Source organism: Leptidea sinapis, chromosome 43, assembly GCF_905404315.1.
Source record: "Leptidea sinapis chromosome 43, ilLepSina1.1, whole genome shotgun sequence".
NCBI lineage: Eukaryota > Metazoa > Arthropoda > Insecta > Lepidoptera > Pieridae > Leptidea > Leptidea sinapis.
Genome location: NC_066307.1, coordinates 6,362,213 through 6,379,741, shown reverse-complemented (window position 1 = coordinate 6,379,741; position 17,529 = coordinate 6,362,213). Strand labels below are relative to the sequence as shown.

General features: G+C 34.8%; 1 protein-coding gene across 1 annotated transcript in view; it reads right to left on the bottom strand.

The window, feature by feature from the left end:
- The window catches only part of LOC126976996 (zinc finger protein jing homolog), a 193,770-nt gene that overhangs the window by 116,407 nt on the left and 59,834 nt on the right, over window positions 1–17,529 (bottom strand). The window lies entirely within an intron of this gene.

Here is a 17,529-nt window from a genome sequence, read left to right as displayed (position 1 = left end):
GATATGCAGGATTCCCAAGCGCCCGCCGCGTACGGCCGCGGCGTCCCGACCGATCCATCATAATTGTTTGTTTTCATTAAAACGAGTTTCAACAGACGGCAGCACCCTCTCTGGCACGAGACACGGAGGAAGACAGGACAGGGGTGTGGACAGGTTTGTACTATGCAGCGGTCGCGGCCGGTTACTGCCGACTGCAGGTGTTGCATACACTGAGTGAGCCGTAGACAGCGCCTTAACATTACTTCGCGACGGTATATTTATACATCGCGACGTTACGACGTTAATATTTAAGATGAGATGTAGCTTTCTGTTTTTATTCTGTTGTAGATATTACCAGTGGGAGGCTCCTTTGCACAGGATGCCGGCTAGATTATGGGTACCACAACGGCGACTATTTCTGCCGTGAAGCAGTAATGTGTAAACATTACTGTGTTTCGAACTGAAGGGCGCCGAAGCTAGTAAAATGACTGGGCAAATGAGACTTAACATGTGAAGGGGCTTTTGGATACGCCCTGCCCATTACGGGCAGGGCGTATCAAAAACCATCAGCTGAAAGTCCTGCTCGTCTTGTTCGTCAACTCGCCAAATAACGCCTTATTCCATAACAAATATAATGTTTTACCGAAGAGGAGGACAAACGAGCTTTCCGGATGGTGAATGATCACCGCGACCCATACTCACTCACACGAGCTTTATTATTGGCCCTTGAATGTGAATGTATGTAGCATCAAACAAAGTTGTATGTGGATGAAAAGTTCCCTGCGTAAAGGACCCTGTGTAGAAACGAATCAAGATGTTGTGAAGATGACGTCGCCGTAGGTAAGTGGTGTGTGGCGCTATGTTGGAATTCAGCATGATCAGGTAAAACATCTGTTCTGTACACTACCCGTGATTAATCTTACTGTCCATAAAGCTTTGCAATGTTCACAAATGCAAATTCAAATATTTTTATTCAAAATAGGATTTAAAATTACTTATTGAACGTCAAAACATAGCACCCACTCAAAATAGACTGCCACAGACCTGAGCAGAACGGGCGCAAGAAACTCAGGGGGCTTTTTTTTATATAAACATATGGATTACAATGTGATATCATTCAATAAACATTTATAATTAGAGAGCCTGGGGGTGTTCGCTTCGTTCCCAGTCTGTGGTGCCATTAATAAAATCGTTTATGCTATAGTAACCTTTCCCACACAAACGTTTTTTAACAATTCTTAAATTTCGCAACACATTTGTTCTGAAAATTTTCAGGGATAATATTGTAGAAGTATATACATCGCCCAATAAAAGACTTACTAACACAACTTAACCGAGTAGTAGGTATAACAAATTTATGTTTGGTCCTCGTGTTAACATTATGAATGTCAAAGTTTCTAGCAAATTCCTCAATGTGCTTATGAACATAGAACAATATGACGAATATATTGAGAAGCAAAAGTCAAAATGTTTACTTCTTAAAATTTTTCTCTTAATGATTCATTAGGACCTAGGTTATAAATAGCGCGAATAGCCTTCTTTTGCAGCACAAAGATAGTATTTATATCGAACGCACAAACTTGATAAATAACAACGATGTTTCTTTCAGTCCCATACTCAACGCCGTGTCCATAAAATATGTTCTATCCATTTGACTTAAATCATTCTTTATATTAGGTGGAAACTATATAAGTCTATCGGCTGATCTCACACCTGTTGAATTATTTACATACTTGTTAATTTATCGTGTCAGATAACATCATTCGTAATCGATAACTGTGGATGTTATATATGTTTATGAGTTTCAATTGCCTCACTCACTCAATATTTATGTGTTAATTAATTAATATTTAATATATTATTACGTTTTGATCAACATTTTTAAACAGAAAGCGAAGATTATACAGTGCTGTTTTACTTGGCGCTAACTTAAACATTTTAATATTACTTTCTTATGGCTTTAAACATATTTTATTAAATTACATGTTAATAAATTAACGCGGTGTTTATGAGATACTTATGTATTGGTGATAGAAAATGTAACAAACTTTATTACAAAGTCCATATAAAAAATATGTTTACAATGTTTATTATAATATTAATTTGTTTAAACCCAGTAGGTATAGGGGAAGTTCAGCAATGCTCAAGCTATGTTGGTGGTTACTTACATATACATATACCTACTTTATCGTCCTCCAATCTCATTAAAAAGTAACACTATTCCTCCCATTGTTGTCCTCAAAATATCAAAGAAAAGAACCGTACAGAACTATATTACAAAACTCTTGAATCTTATCCCGTTTCCATAAAAATAACAATTTTCGCCTTTTTTTATTCTTAGCAGGTTAGGATTTTTTCTAATTTTACTTTCTATTAAAAAATCATAGGAAATTACATATTGAAATCGGTTATGTACTTCAAGAAACGATTTTCTCGCAGCAATTATTGTTATATAGTTATCAAAATAATACAAAAATTCAAATAATAATCTATTTGTGTAAAATACGGAACCCTGAAGCTGTTCCAATGAAATTGTAACACATAATTATTCTGTATTTAACTCGTCAAACATGCCATGAAATCGACGGTTGTATGTTGTGATGTACATTGATTAGATCCAAGCTGCCCCGAGGCGCTGTACCCAATCAATGTGTACTAAACAAAAAACATAGTATTTCGACCGAGCCGTGTCACTACAAATAAAACACATAAACGATTTAACATCCATTTCAGCATATAAAGTTGTACGGGAGACATGGCGTTGTCTATTTTCCATTCAGCCATTTAATATATCGAAAACAGTGAAGCTATCGGGAGAATTGCTGTTCCTTCTGATTTATTTGAAATGATGTAGTATATTTAGTTCTATTTTGTAACCGTTAGAGGCACTATTCGGACCATCACACACTGTATAACTATAGAGCTGTAGTAATAACTCACGATATACCCATCGTGGGGCGCATCACATCTGCCCCAAAAGATTCCACTTCGTGATGACCACGACCGCTCTGTCAAGAGTGTAACGACGAAGAAGAATACCCATAGTAAGGTTGTCTTAATATGATATTGCTATTCTTTATAGGTATTTTACTGTATTTTGTTTATACATCATAAAATAAAAAGCGGTTGAAAAAAGGAGCGAACCTCACTGAAATTAGTTTTATCATCCGACCTTACAGTGATAATATGATCCGTGTCGTGACACATCACAAAACGACCCATAGCGTGCCCCGGTCCGACCTCGGTGACATATCCCTTCACTCTCAGGCCAGACAAAGAACCTCCCTTCTCACCTAACCCCGCATCCTACACTAATACTCTTTCTGTTCGTTTAGTTCAGTTTTTTTGACCGTCGCGTTCGATACATGTGGACCCGCTCCTTCACGGGTGAACAACAGGACAATGTGTGCGTATGAAAATTGATGAGAGTGAAAAGATGCGCGCGCATCACTGTAACACAAAAGTAACAGGTTGAAGTTGGTTCCTCATTCGTCATTCGTTATTTTTTTTTGGTTTCTTCGTCGACTATTAGGACAGGCAAAGGGTCAAGCCCATACAGCCGTATTCGTTATCTAAAAATTATTTCTAAAAACGTAGAATAGCACGAGGAATGAATCATATTAATGTTTTTTGCTTTGTTAGTCCAAACAACTATAACTTTTTAACATTCCTACATATCTAGCTACGGGTAACCATCCCAGGCGACCCGCGATCTCATATCGACCGCTTGCGACGTCATAATATGTAGCGCAACAGGAAGGTTCCCACAAGCACCCGCAAGCGTATCTCACCATCGGCTGACTCCGCGTCTCTTAGTTTTAGTTAATTGGCTCACAGGTTAATTGGACGTTCAGACGTAGCTGTGCTTGCTGCCTCACAAGCCAATATAAACTAGCATTTTCAGTGGTACTTACCTCAGGCTAATTACCTATTGTGTAAATGTACGAGAAATGAACAAAGGTGGCAGTATGTTTCTGGAACTGGTCACTTACATAAACAATAACTAACAAGTTATGATATAACATTTGCAGCTTAGTAAATTCAGAAAAAATATTAAATTTGGTGTCCAAATCCTCATTTATATATTCACAGAAGGTATATGTACCTGTATAGTGACAGCGCCCTATCTCGTCCATTAATTTTCGTCCGTTTGGAGATAGAAGTGATACAAGATTATAGATGTTTCTACGATACTTCTAAAATCATGCCAAAACACAAATTGTTATCAGCTCACGATTAGAAAACTGCATTCATGACTAATACCTCAGCCCGGATCTTGAGCGGTGAAATTGAACACGCAGAAGTCAAAGATACGATCTCACTGACATGGCATGCAATTTGAAAATCGCATCGTTGCCCAGCTTATAAAGAATACACAAATTATACAAAAAACTAATCAATTTATAAATACTGAACAAAAGGCCACAAAAGATAATTCCTTACATACTATCGTTTAAGTAAAACAATTATAATCATAACACTTTTTTCTTTAAGGCTGAGATCTGTAGCGTATTTAGACTTTGCTCAGACTTTACTGACTTAAAACTTAGCTGAGTGTGAGCTTAGCACAAACTTTGATTTCGTTTTTATAGTAATTTTACAGCTGAAATTATGCTGATCTTAAGCCACTGATAAATACTACTGGACATGCTGTTCCATATGTTTGACAGAAGTTTTTTGTGCCTATTTGAAGCGCCACTCCCGAGCGTCGAGAACTAATTTTGACGTAAAATAGGCTGCGAAGGAACGTACAATACTCTGAAGTATTTTTGCATTTAGAATTAATTTCGAACTTACTTCAAGAATAAATGTTATAAAGTTTACAATTTTTTATGAATAGCAAACAGGCACAAAAGTACTTTGACAGCCGCCACTTCAGTGTTATACAGTAGAGGTCAGTCAGGCATAAGCTAAGACAGGCAAATGCAAAACTCTAGTTCACGTATTATAATACTCAGCAGAATTTTACGTAACTAAAATCTGAGAAAAGTCTCAGTACGAGACTATAGACCTGTACCTTAGACACGCAAGTATCACACGTTTAAAAAAAAATAAAGATTATAACGCGCGTGCATGACCCAATAGGTAGCAAGGCACACAAAACATCCAAATAAATAAAATAGATTATTGAAACAACAAGAGTCAAACATACGCGTAGTATTTACAAAGAAACAATGCAGAAAAGACAGAAGCCCTAACTGTAGTTAACCGACAGCGGTCGTGCTCTACGTAATTATTTAGTTTAGTACCCACATTACGGCGACTGCATTAGCGATACTTTCACTGAACGCACTAACACCTAGGGGAATAAATTTAACGCAAATTACGATACAGCTAATGGTTGCTTCTCATACGCTACACTTTATTACTGTATTAACATTTTATACTGTCTGCACTCCCGACAAGTCTTTAGATGGAGCTGCACACGCGGAATGGTCAAGATTATGACTTATTAGCCCGTATGCTTGGAAAGAAAGATTTTTATCATTTAAGTAATAAAATTTTACTCTTTATTTTTTTTACTACCCAGACAACATACAAGTATTAATCTTTAGATAGAATAAGAATAATTTATTGGGGTACTACATATATTGGTTACATAGATTTACAAGATATCTGTTACAAAGTATACGTTTGTTTAAGGTAAGTAACTTTAATTTTACAAGTATTCTGGCCTCACACTATAGGATTCCCTGTGTCGTGAGGTCCAGTCTCTTCCCCTATTAATAGTACAAAATAAAAATAAAAGAAATTCGCGTGTATGTGTGTGTGATAATAACCCTTTTTGAGTAAATCATGATTAATATATACGTCAATTAAATAGAAACAATTATGATGGCGTGATATTTTACTAAAATAAATGTAGAATTATTATAATACAATAGGTTATTTTATGTTACAGTCACGACTTATAATAGGCAAATACATGTGAACGTACTGTATATAAATTTAAAACACATATATAAGATGTAAAATTATATCCAAAATATTATAACATAGAATAAGCCAAAACTGATACATATTTTAAAATACATAAATATGAAGCACGTAAAGATAAGCTAAATCTCTAACAGGCGCAGAGTGTAAAATCTAGGCGTCGAAAACTACAACTGACTATTTGAAAAAATATCTATACAGCATGCATTATATAATGCCCAGAACCGAGAAGTTGGAACAAAGAAAGGCCTTATATTTGTAGTCCTACAAGGATTACAGTATAGAGAAAGCCTGGACAACAATTTAGTATGAATATGATGATTTACAACTTTATACATGTATATTAGATCAATGAATTTACGGAGCATTCCAAATGAGGCCAGGTTAAAATATTTTAGTCTAGCTTCATAACTATACAGCGATTTTCTAAGTTTGGAACAGTTAAGGTTTCTGAACATTTTCCACGTTATCAATGTGGTTTTGATAAAAAGGTGACCATGCTGAATCATATTCTAAGATACTACGAACCAGAGATTAAAAGATAAAACCTAGCATCCGATTTGCTCATTCAGGAGTAGTATCAATGTGTTCAATGAATGATAGTTTTTTTATATCAACAATGACACCTAAATCTCTAGACTAATTATTTAAGACCTAAAACTGAATTCCAAATAAGACAGGAAAAATTTACGCTATTTATCTTATTAGTGAATATGACATTTGTCAACATTTAGTTTCATTAATTATGAATGACACCAAGAACTGAGAGCAGAAAGGTCACGCTGTCGATTGAGACAATCATCAATGTTTTAAAGTTTACTGTAAGATGTTGGAGTGTTTTTATAGGACACAATAATACAAACCTTATGATAATTAAGATTAACGTTAATGCTGAAGTAACACAATGATCATCATCAGTTGCAAGCACAATAAGCATATTATTAACCTCACGCTCTGCATATGGAAACTGAGGCGTGAAGTTTAATAAGAAGCAACAAAGCAGTTTAATATCGCAACCTGTGATGGTGATTTTGTTGTTCATTATGTCGGACTCGGGCCCAAAATAAAATTGGGGTAGACGGAGTGCGCGGGCGCGGGCCGCGGCAATTACAGGGGCCGTGATTAACGAGCTATTGCCTTCAGCCTGAATAGGGTTGCCAGTTCTCACTTTCTTTAGAATTAAAATACATTCCAGAGAATTAAAATCATCGAACGATTGAATGTGGAATCTCTCTGCATCTTCTATGGAATAGTGCTGCCATGTTTCATTGCTAGGACTACCTCAACATGTGTATTAATGCATTATAAACGTGTAGCATGCGTAGGTATTCAAATGAGATTATATTATTATTATAACTGAGTCTTCTATGTCTGTCTGTATCTTAACCATTATACAGTGTGTATTCCTAATAATAATAATTCAGCGAAAAAAGTGGTCAGACATATCAGAAATATGACCAATCTGGTTCCAATACCAAAAAGGTGCGATGACACATATATAGGTATATAAGTATTAAGTACCTATGTAACTAATTTTACTCATATTCGATTTAAAAATTTACCCAAAATACACAAATTTTATATTTTCATGAATAGTAATTGTAATTTGGTTAAGTAGCTAACCAGATTACGCAGATTTAAAGATAAACTTATTTACCACTAAAAATAACAATTTCTGCAATTAGAAATAATGACAACGCTAAAAAGTAAAAAAGGTGAAAACAATTATGACTTGTATATCTTTCCCTTTCTCATAAAGCATTAAATCGAATTGAACAAAATTCCGCTTGAGTGACAACCCTTACGCGCGCTTGAACACAATAGAAGTGCAACATATTGAAGTGAGCGTCGAGCGATAATCGACTTTATTGGCTGACAATAAGCACTGGGCGAACTGAGACGTCCCCACTTGTATCTATCGGGAAGTTTCCTTGTCACCGCTTCAGTTTAAGGGATTCTTGAGCAGCTGAGACCCGAACTGATTAATGTAAAGTTTAAAATTCCCGGTCTGATTTATGAATTATGGAATAGGCTTTTCTGTAATCAACGGGCCATCTTGCGGGATTAATGTTAATGTCAGCTTATTTTTCATTGACTAATTGTTTTTCATTTATTGAAGTGCGCGGATGTTGTGTGTATGTAATCGTAAAGAGGCTTCATAGAGATGTAACAGTAAGATAATAGGTTTTTGCCTCAAAGAATAAATTTGTGATGAAACAGGAAATACTTAGCTATTGTCTGTATTTAATCTATTGTCTGTCATCCTATCAATAACAGTTGAATAGAAATAAATTAGAACAGTTTCTATCGATATACTTCGTAGTTACATTTCAAAATATCTTATAAGCGCTCTCCAGTCAATGCTAAGGTTTTAATTGTAATAAATTAATTGTTGTAAAAAATTTATATTTTATAACAATTATTGAAATGATAAATACAATTTATGACCTTTTTGATGTCCCTGCGTGATAACTGATGCGAAGCGATGGCTTTGCTCCTTGTGTTTGTTACCTGACGCGGACTTTAATACGAAACGTTGATACTTAGACAACTGGATATACGAAATTTAAAAACTATTTCCTTCTTCTACTAATTTTTTTTTTGTGTTCTTGATTTCTTTTTATATATGTAGTTAGTGTTTCGATACATCTTATCTAGTCTGTTGATCCTGCTTAAAATATAAGGACAAAGTGATGACAATTCGTGTGCACATTGTCAGTAAATCGGACGAAGAGAAAATACAGACAAAAATAATTTAAAGACCAACAAAGAACAGCAGATTCTATAATTATAATTCCATATGAAGTGTGTATCGTAAGCTAGAGCCTTTTAAATTCTGCCCGATCGCAAATTTGTTCTTTAACTAACGTCATTTAATAAATTATACAAATAGTTTTTTAAATTCGTGTAAAATTAACCTTTTATAAAATATTATTAAATCTCAATTGATAATTAATAATAATTACTATTTAAATTTTACTTGTGATGATAAACTTCTCATATGTAATATTATAATTGTCTTATCTAGCACATCTTGATCAATCATAAGTGGTGAGGGTAGATGAAAAAAAGGGTCGCTGTGTGAACACACCAGTGTATCGCGCGAGGTGCGGGGTTGGGGGGCGCGGGGCCCGTACGTCACAACCGCCACGGGCCATTGCGCCCAATGTGGCCAGTTATTACATACATATATATTATTAGCAAACCATGATAATACTATTTATACATAAAAGTCTTCAAAGAAAAATCTAATAAGTATTTTAAGGAATGTAAAGCAGGATCTACATTTTGAAGTTGGTTCCAAGTTTAGTTTTGCCGAAAAAAACCCATAACACATAGTTCAAAACTGCTAGTGATTTTCAACATACACGTAAAGTATTTTCCGGTTGTTTGAAATCTACAAAAACTATTTTATAAATATTATTATAGGTAGAAATAAATAGCCTCTTCCAAATAATAACAGATTAACATACTGCCGTCCCTAAATGCTGCAATTTAGTCGCCGATATACTTTCTGGGTGATTTTTTTTCCAATCAGTAAAAATTACTGGTTTATAAGGTTCAAAAGCAAGCAGCTCATACAAAGATCAGCCGGTATGTGTTTTAAAGTATATCAACCTATGCCGTGTAAGTATTAGACAGTTCATGATAAATCCTCAACTGTACATATACATCTAAAGTGATATTTATCGCTGCAATAAACAGCTGTATCTACGTTCATCTAAGTCTGCAGTTATTTAGGAACGAGGAAGAGTCCCGTCTATTAATTCACAACGACATTTAGCATCCACGGCCCACGTCTGCGACATTAACTCTGTTTCCTATACATAATCCAACCAAGTGGGACAGCCAGGAACAACAGAGTTAGGAGCGCGCGGAACTGCTAACATCGTGACAGACTCAACTTAACTGTGTTCTTAATCGTATAATAGATGGAGCCCACTTCGGGCAGCGGTATTGTAAGTTGCAATCATTCTAGAATAGCTGCATGGGGTTCATTTATGAGGGTTAGTGACGTTATTAGTGACGTAAGAAAAAAAAGACATATTTCAAGTGTAATGCAATTTACCTACAAAAAAAAAATATATCTTTTTTTTGTTAGGTACGTGTAGGTTAGATATATGACCTACTGTTAACACGCATCATCTTTCTATAATAATGAAAATGTTATCTAATGTAACGAACATATTACTAAAGATACTAAGAGTATACTGTATATTTAAAAAATAAAAATAAAATAAATATATACCTAAAAGTCGAGTTTAAAATAGCTATAATATACTTACATCAAATCAGATATTTTCAAATAGGTCTATAGGTAACACTTCTTACTACCACTTTGACAGGTTGACTTTTAATGAAAAGTGGCAAGAAACTCAATGCCACTGCCACTTTTCTTTTTCATCGCTATAAAAAATTATTTAAATTTCACGTGATGCAAAAAAATATTGAAAAAAAAAAACACCATGACTTACACGTAAAAATATGTTATTATTATTTGAGTTATTGAATACCTACAGTACCTATATCTGTATGCATCAATGCACACACACTGTTAAAAAATAATAAAGGTATGAGGAAGCATCTTAGCTACATTACGAAAATATAAATACACCTGTACATAACAATATGCAACTGTTAGGTCACGATTCCAAGCAATCCCTATCAAAACGCTATTTAGTTCAATCCTGGCTAAGTATATCTGTGGTAAAGTTCTATATGTAAATTTTTGCCAAGACAAACTCAATCTAAAGCGACCGTAAAACAGTTCAATATGGTTCGAATTGATTGAATGAATTGAGATCCATCAGCCACCTGAGTCGATGTGAGCAGTAAGTAGGTATTACAGCGTATTCAGCACTCACGAACTATTGACAAACTCCTGCACACAGATATCGTCATGACTTACTCATAACTTGGGCGAACTTATTGAAGTACCACTAAGCTTTTAAGATGTCCAACGTGAGTTGCAAGACTGTAGACAAGTACCGCCCCGCCGCGCCGGGAACATTGCACGCTTATCCGTGTATACGATGATGAATATTTAATTGATAAATACTGACGGGGCACCAAACAACCGTCCACAGCGTGTACGGTAAGATAATTGCGAATTGCACGTTTCAGCTTCAGTTTTTAAATCTCACCACTACTTGAAGTAAAACCTCAATCGGGGGCACATTATTAATTCGGTAAGCAATGGATTGCAATCTCGTCCTTTATTAACTCACATAAAAAAACGTTTACATATTTTATGTACTAAAGCTCTATACTGACTAAATTTAATAGGGGTCTGAGGTTGTCAATCTGAAAGAAAGATGAAAGACAACGAAACTAGGAGACGCGAAGTGCCCGCGTGACGTCACAACATCGCGCTGTGCTATGAGTGAGTGTAGTATTGTGACGTCAAGAGGTCAGCGACCTCACTCTGTAGCGTTTAACAACTTAATAAATCCAAAACTACCTTCAAGTCGAATCCAATATATTTTTAGTTTTTTTATTAAATTTATTTTGTTATTAAAAACGCATACTGTAAGGTAAACTTATTTAATTTATATGAGAGATAGTCTCTTTAAGCCCTGTCCACATATTGTAAAGAACGACGGCGGACGAAACCCAGGCGAGGGTTTGCCGACTATTTCCTTCCATAGCTTGATTTCGCCGCCTTTTTTTAGGAAAGAAGGAAAATACATTTACGTTCAATTCTAACGTCAATCAAATTTGGATTCTAATAATTAAATTTCTTTCTATAAAAAATATTCCATAGAAGTGTGATTTATTTGTATGAAACGAGCAAAGCAGGTACTTTCTAATTATTGATTTGTTCAGAATTAGTCAGAAGAAAGAGCCAAGTGCTGCTTACGTTACGATCACGGACACAGGTGCGTACTCTAGAGTCAAGCGTTATCTATGTAAGTTAATATTCAGTAGATGTTCATATATTCCGTACTCAAGCCAGCTCTCACAGCACAGAGTCAAAGAACAAGGGAGACAGACGCAACAGCTTGCAAGTTATTAAGAGAGACTTGTATTTTTACTTATTTTGTAAGCAATGCACGGACGAGCTTAGGGATTAGTGATATCTCGTTCACACCATGAACGATGTACTGCCTCGAATAGAGTGTTTATCAATCTATTACTTTGTGCTGCAATTATAAACACCAAATGCGTGAGCCGACTTTCGTGACTTTAAAGCCAATTTTATTCATCTTCAGTGTCACTTACCTCACGTGTTTGTCGGGTTTCTTGATTTTTCATAACAAGTATGTGTTTAGCATTATGCGTGCTCTGTAAGGTGCAACTTTAAGGATTACAGAGACTAGCTGTCGCCTCAATTTATTGTTTATGTAGGTACTTTATGGACCTTAACTTTTTTTTCAACATTATATTATGCCAATAAGTAACAGAAGCAGTAGATAGCTAACATGAGATATTAAGTAGTATCATCTGCCCATAACACGATAACAATAAAATCTGCTGCCCGTAACGCATAACGAAAAATGTACAACTTTGCGTACCGAGATAGTACCCTGACCAAATATCTAAACGTCCAAAATATGTGTCATGTGCTTTGTGTGTCTAAATCAAATATTAATTTATTTTTTATTTATTTATTCATTGCCCTAACAGCGTGAACACTAATACAATTCCTTAAGGCGACACTAAATGCCAGCGACCTTGAGCGATATGAGTTCACGGCTGCCGGCCCGCCATCTATGTAACAAAAATAAAAACTAAAATAAAAAAGCCTTTTATTCCCATACTAAATTACATAATTAAGTTAAGCTAAATTTAAAAATTAAAACAAGTATCAGAACATAATAAAACACATCTACTCTAATAGTACCAGTAATGTTAAATTGGATACAAGAGGAGAGTCAATAAAAATCGAACGCGGAGTAAAACAAGGAGACCCTCTGTCCCCAAAAATTTTCATTTTGGTACTGGATTATGTATTTCGACAAATTGACTGGGTAAACAAAGGCATAATAGTTAATGGCTGTTTCTTGAGTCATCTAAGGTTCGCTGATGACATCGTAGTACTAGCAGAAACTCCAAAAGACCTAGAAAATATGATCAATTCACAAGACAAAGAAAAATTAAAAATTTGATTAAAAATGAATTTCAATAAAACCAAAGTGATGACCAACAGTTTTCGCCATCTATGTAACAAAGCCAATATTTTCAAAATTCTTGTGTGGAAAACAGTTTATATGCTTACAAGCCTCGTTATTCACTACTAATCTGAATAAATGAACCACACAAAAAAGTACAAGCTATAAGAATAACTTTTCTGAGAGAAATACCAAAAAAATGCGTCACGCCATGCCAAAAAACTTGTTTAACTTCAAAGAAAAGTGGTAGTTCAAAAAGGCTCGGCAGTGTTAACTATAACCAACAGCAAGCATGAGCAACCTACAAATAAGACTTTTTATGTGTAACAGGATGAAATAGTGTTCATAGCTCGAAATGCTATACTTTCACCACAAAACTTGTCTAAAAACATCATGTTTACGTGTTTTCTGCTTACTCTTCGCCTAACTAACTAACTAACATAGATATAACTATTTAGGTGACACCCCAATTTTAGGTGCAAATCGAGAACAATTAAATATATTAGTATTTCAAAATTTTAAATTAATTAAAACTGCGAGAAATAAATTCGACCTAGGGAAAAAGAGCTCTTCAAATAAATCATGGTTAATACATTAGTGACTAAACTGCAAAATAAGACATATAACACATATTAGCGAAATATACATACATATATGTACCTATATAATAATTGTTGTATATACGTATATTGTTTTATTTTATTGTACTAAGCTAAAAGGCAACAATTTGTACGTAGGTACCAATAACGTTATCTAGAACGAATATCCACATATAAGTACAATATTATGTTAAAATTAGTTCACTTTGTTCCCTCCGTCCGGCTCCGTCTATATTATTTCAGTGCTCGAGTATACAGGAAACGTTCATCTTGTATCTACAAATACATAGAAATAACTTGTCGGCCAATGTTTACGTACACCACGTTTATAAATAAACATTCGTTTCACTTTGAAATACAATTCGTAGCGACGTGTATTCCAAGAAAGTGTTTAATTGATTAATAAAGTCCCAACTGACAAACAAAATCAGTATGTAATATTAATTCATTGTAAGACAATATTCTAATTGATATTATAGAATATAAAATTTCATAAATTATACAATTTGCTTTTGTTTTACTTTTAAAATTTCCATTTTAAAGTGGATTCACTGCATTACATAGCTTTCGTTTATAATAAACTAGCTGACCCGACAGAAGCTGTTCCATTAATAGAAAAGAATATGATGTAAGTAAGCGTAAGTGTAATTTTATTTAATTAGTTAAAAATGAAACAAAAACGTATTTCTGAATGATCATACGCTTCAACTACCGTTCCTCGTTTGTAGTAGGCAAGACGGTGCGGGGGGACGGTCGTATCGCATCAAACAATTATAATATCTAACTTGTTTAAAATGATAAGGAATAATATCGTGTATGTGTAAACAGTTTTTACATTACCAATTTATAATTGCCAACTTTTTAAAGTGTTAAAATGGATATCGTATGTTATCCTTAAGAGATAGACATAATAATATGCCATCTTGGACTTTTCTATAGTACTATATAAGATACACAATTCCACCATTAAATACATACATTATTTTGTTATATCTCAAAGGGGGGTTTAGACAGCATTTTTATTTAAAGCTCCCAGACGGCTTACTTTTTGCCGACACCTCCAACAACTATTGTTAATTGTATACATAAAATAAACAAATTATCTACTAAAACCTTCCTCGAGAACCACGTTATCCATTAGTGAAAATAGTAGGAAAATCGGTACAGTAAATTTTGAGTTTATCGCAAACAAACAGACAGCCGCGGCGGAGGACTTTGTTTTATAATATGTAGTGAGAGTGATAGTAAATATATCTATTTATTAACACTATCACTACATATTTTGAGTTAACTATGCAAAGATGCTTGTTTACGTTTCAATCGTCACTTATCGTCGAGGCAATGCCGGTTGACAAGCGTGTCAATTCCTTCAGGGATTCTATAATTGTCTAGGAGTTGTATCGTTTAACGTAATATAAGAATGTCATGGGTGAACAAGTCTAAGATCCACTGTAAATGAAAGTTTGAGATCTGTAGAAAGTTCTGTTCCTGACCCAAATCTAGAGCTACCCCTTGCCCGATCGATACCAACCCCAGACCCAGTATTTGCCAGGAGGCTCCCTTGACATGTGAACGAGTCAAACAATCGAAGACGGACAATGGTTGATTTAGAGGGTTGCTTTGTCAGGCATCCAGTCGCGTGATGCACACGTGCACTAACTCGGATTATGCTAATTTCGTGTCCTTCGACAAACTTAGATTCATCTGACAGATATATACACACTAACCAATGTTTACGTTTTACATCATAGGTGCGCTTCAAACGTCTAAATTAGTCCCAATCCACAAGTCTGGACATAGAGACTGTGTAAATAATATCGTTGTTTCCATCAATATCCAAGATTATAGAAAAAATCATCAATAGTAGATTAAAATCATACTTAGAAACAAATAAACTGTTATCAAATATTCAATATGGATTTAGATCACATAGATCTACTGATGATGCATTACATTCATTTGCAGACTATATTGTTAACCGATTGGATGGAGCAATTCCAGCATCCAATCGGTTAACAATATAGTCTGCAAATGAATGTAATGCATCATCAGTAGATCTATGTGATCTAAATCCATATTGAATATTTGATAACAGTTTATTTGTTTCTAAGTATGATTTTAATCTACTATTGATGATTTTTTCTATAATCTTGGATATTGATGGAAACAACGATATTATTTACACAGTCTCTATGTCCAGACTTGTGGATTGGGACTAATTTAGACGTTTGAAGCGCACCTATGATGTAAAACGTAAACATTGGTTAGTGTGTATATATCTGTCAGATGAATCTAAGTTTGTCGAAGGACACGAAATTAGCATAATCCGAGTTAGTGCACGTGTGCATCACGCGACTGGATGCCTGACAAAGCAACCCTCTAAATCAACCATTGTCCGTCTTCGATTGTTTGACTCGTTCACATGTCAAGGGAGCCTCCTGGCAAATACTGGGTCTGGGGTTGGTATCGATCGGGCAAGGGGTAGCTCTAGATTTGGGTCAGGAACAGAACTTTCTACAGATCTCAAACTTTCATTTACAGTGGATCTTAGACTTGTTCACCCATGACATTCTTATATTACGTTAAACGATACAACTCCTAGACAATTATAGAATCCCTGAAGGAATTGACACGCTTGTCAACCGGCATTGCCTCGACGATAAGTGATTCTGAACGTGAAAAGATCAGACAGACTAAAAAACCGCGTCATCAGAAGTAAAACAATAGTCATCGATGTCAAATCCAAAATTAGAAGACTTAAATGGAGATGGGCTGGGCACATGGTAAGAGGACATGACAAATGGAGTAAGAAAGTGACAAGATGGTATCCCAGGGAAGGGAAAGGAAAAGAGGTAGACCCCAGAAAAGATGGGAGGACGATATCAGGGAAGTGGCAGGAGTAACTTGGAACAGAGTGGCTCAAGAAAGACACGAATGGAAACGGTTGGAGGAGGCCTTTGCCGATTGGCAAACAGATCTACAAAAAATAAAAAAAATACAAATACTAGAATAAGTTATTTTGTTTCTAATGTTTTATGTTTGAGTATTGTTAGTTATCTATGTTAGTTAAGATTTGAATAAAGGCTATTATTATTATTATATATTATATAAGCTTGGATTAAGCAAAAGCCTTTGACACACTTTCTTTGACCCTACTTATAACAAAACTAGAAAGGTATGGGATTCGGGGAAAATAACTACTACTGATGCAGGTTTACCTCTCTGAACGAACACAATGTGTAAAGATTGGTGAAATAATCAGTGATGAGGAATCAATACATTTTGGGGTGCCACGAGGGAGCATAGTAGAACCTACTTTGTTCCTATGTAATCTTCGAGGACTGCGTACGTAAGAAAGTTCTACTGCTGGCAAGGTCCAACTTTATAGCATAATAAAGCAAACAATACATTTAATTTAATTGATAAAACACCTATTCTTGCAAAAAAGACATAATAACATGGCTTCTTAAACACGATTTTGACGAAACTGAAAATCTGTTAGCCTCAATATTACTATAATACAAATTAATAGAGATGCATATAGGTTCATTTAATATTTATCATTCATCTTTTATTCTACACACAAACACTGAACACACACACACACACACACACACACACAAACTGAAAAGAGAATGACACTATCTTGGAAGTAATTATAATCAAACAGACGTACAGACACACAAACAAAATCCAATTATGTAATTACTTACTGTAGTTTAACAATTTAAGAAATAATTATTGCTGTACTATTTCAACTATACTGAATTCATATTACAAACGAATATTAAAGTTACAACCAATACAACTCAAATGAAAACGCATTGTAGATAATCGTATGAAACGACGTAGTATATACTATATACTTCATCCCACAAGTTGCTTCACTAATTATTCTATAC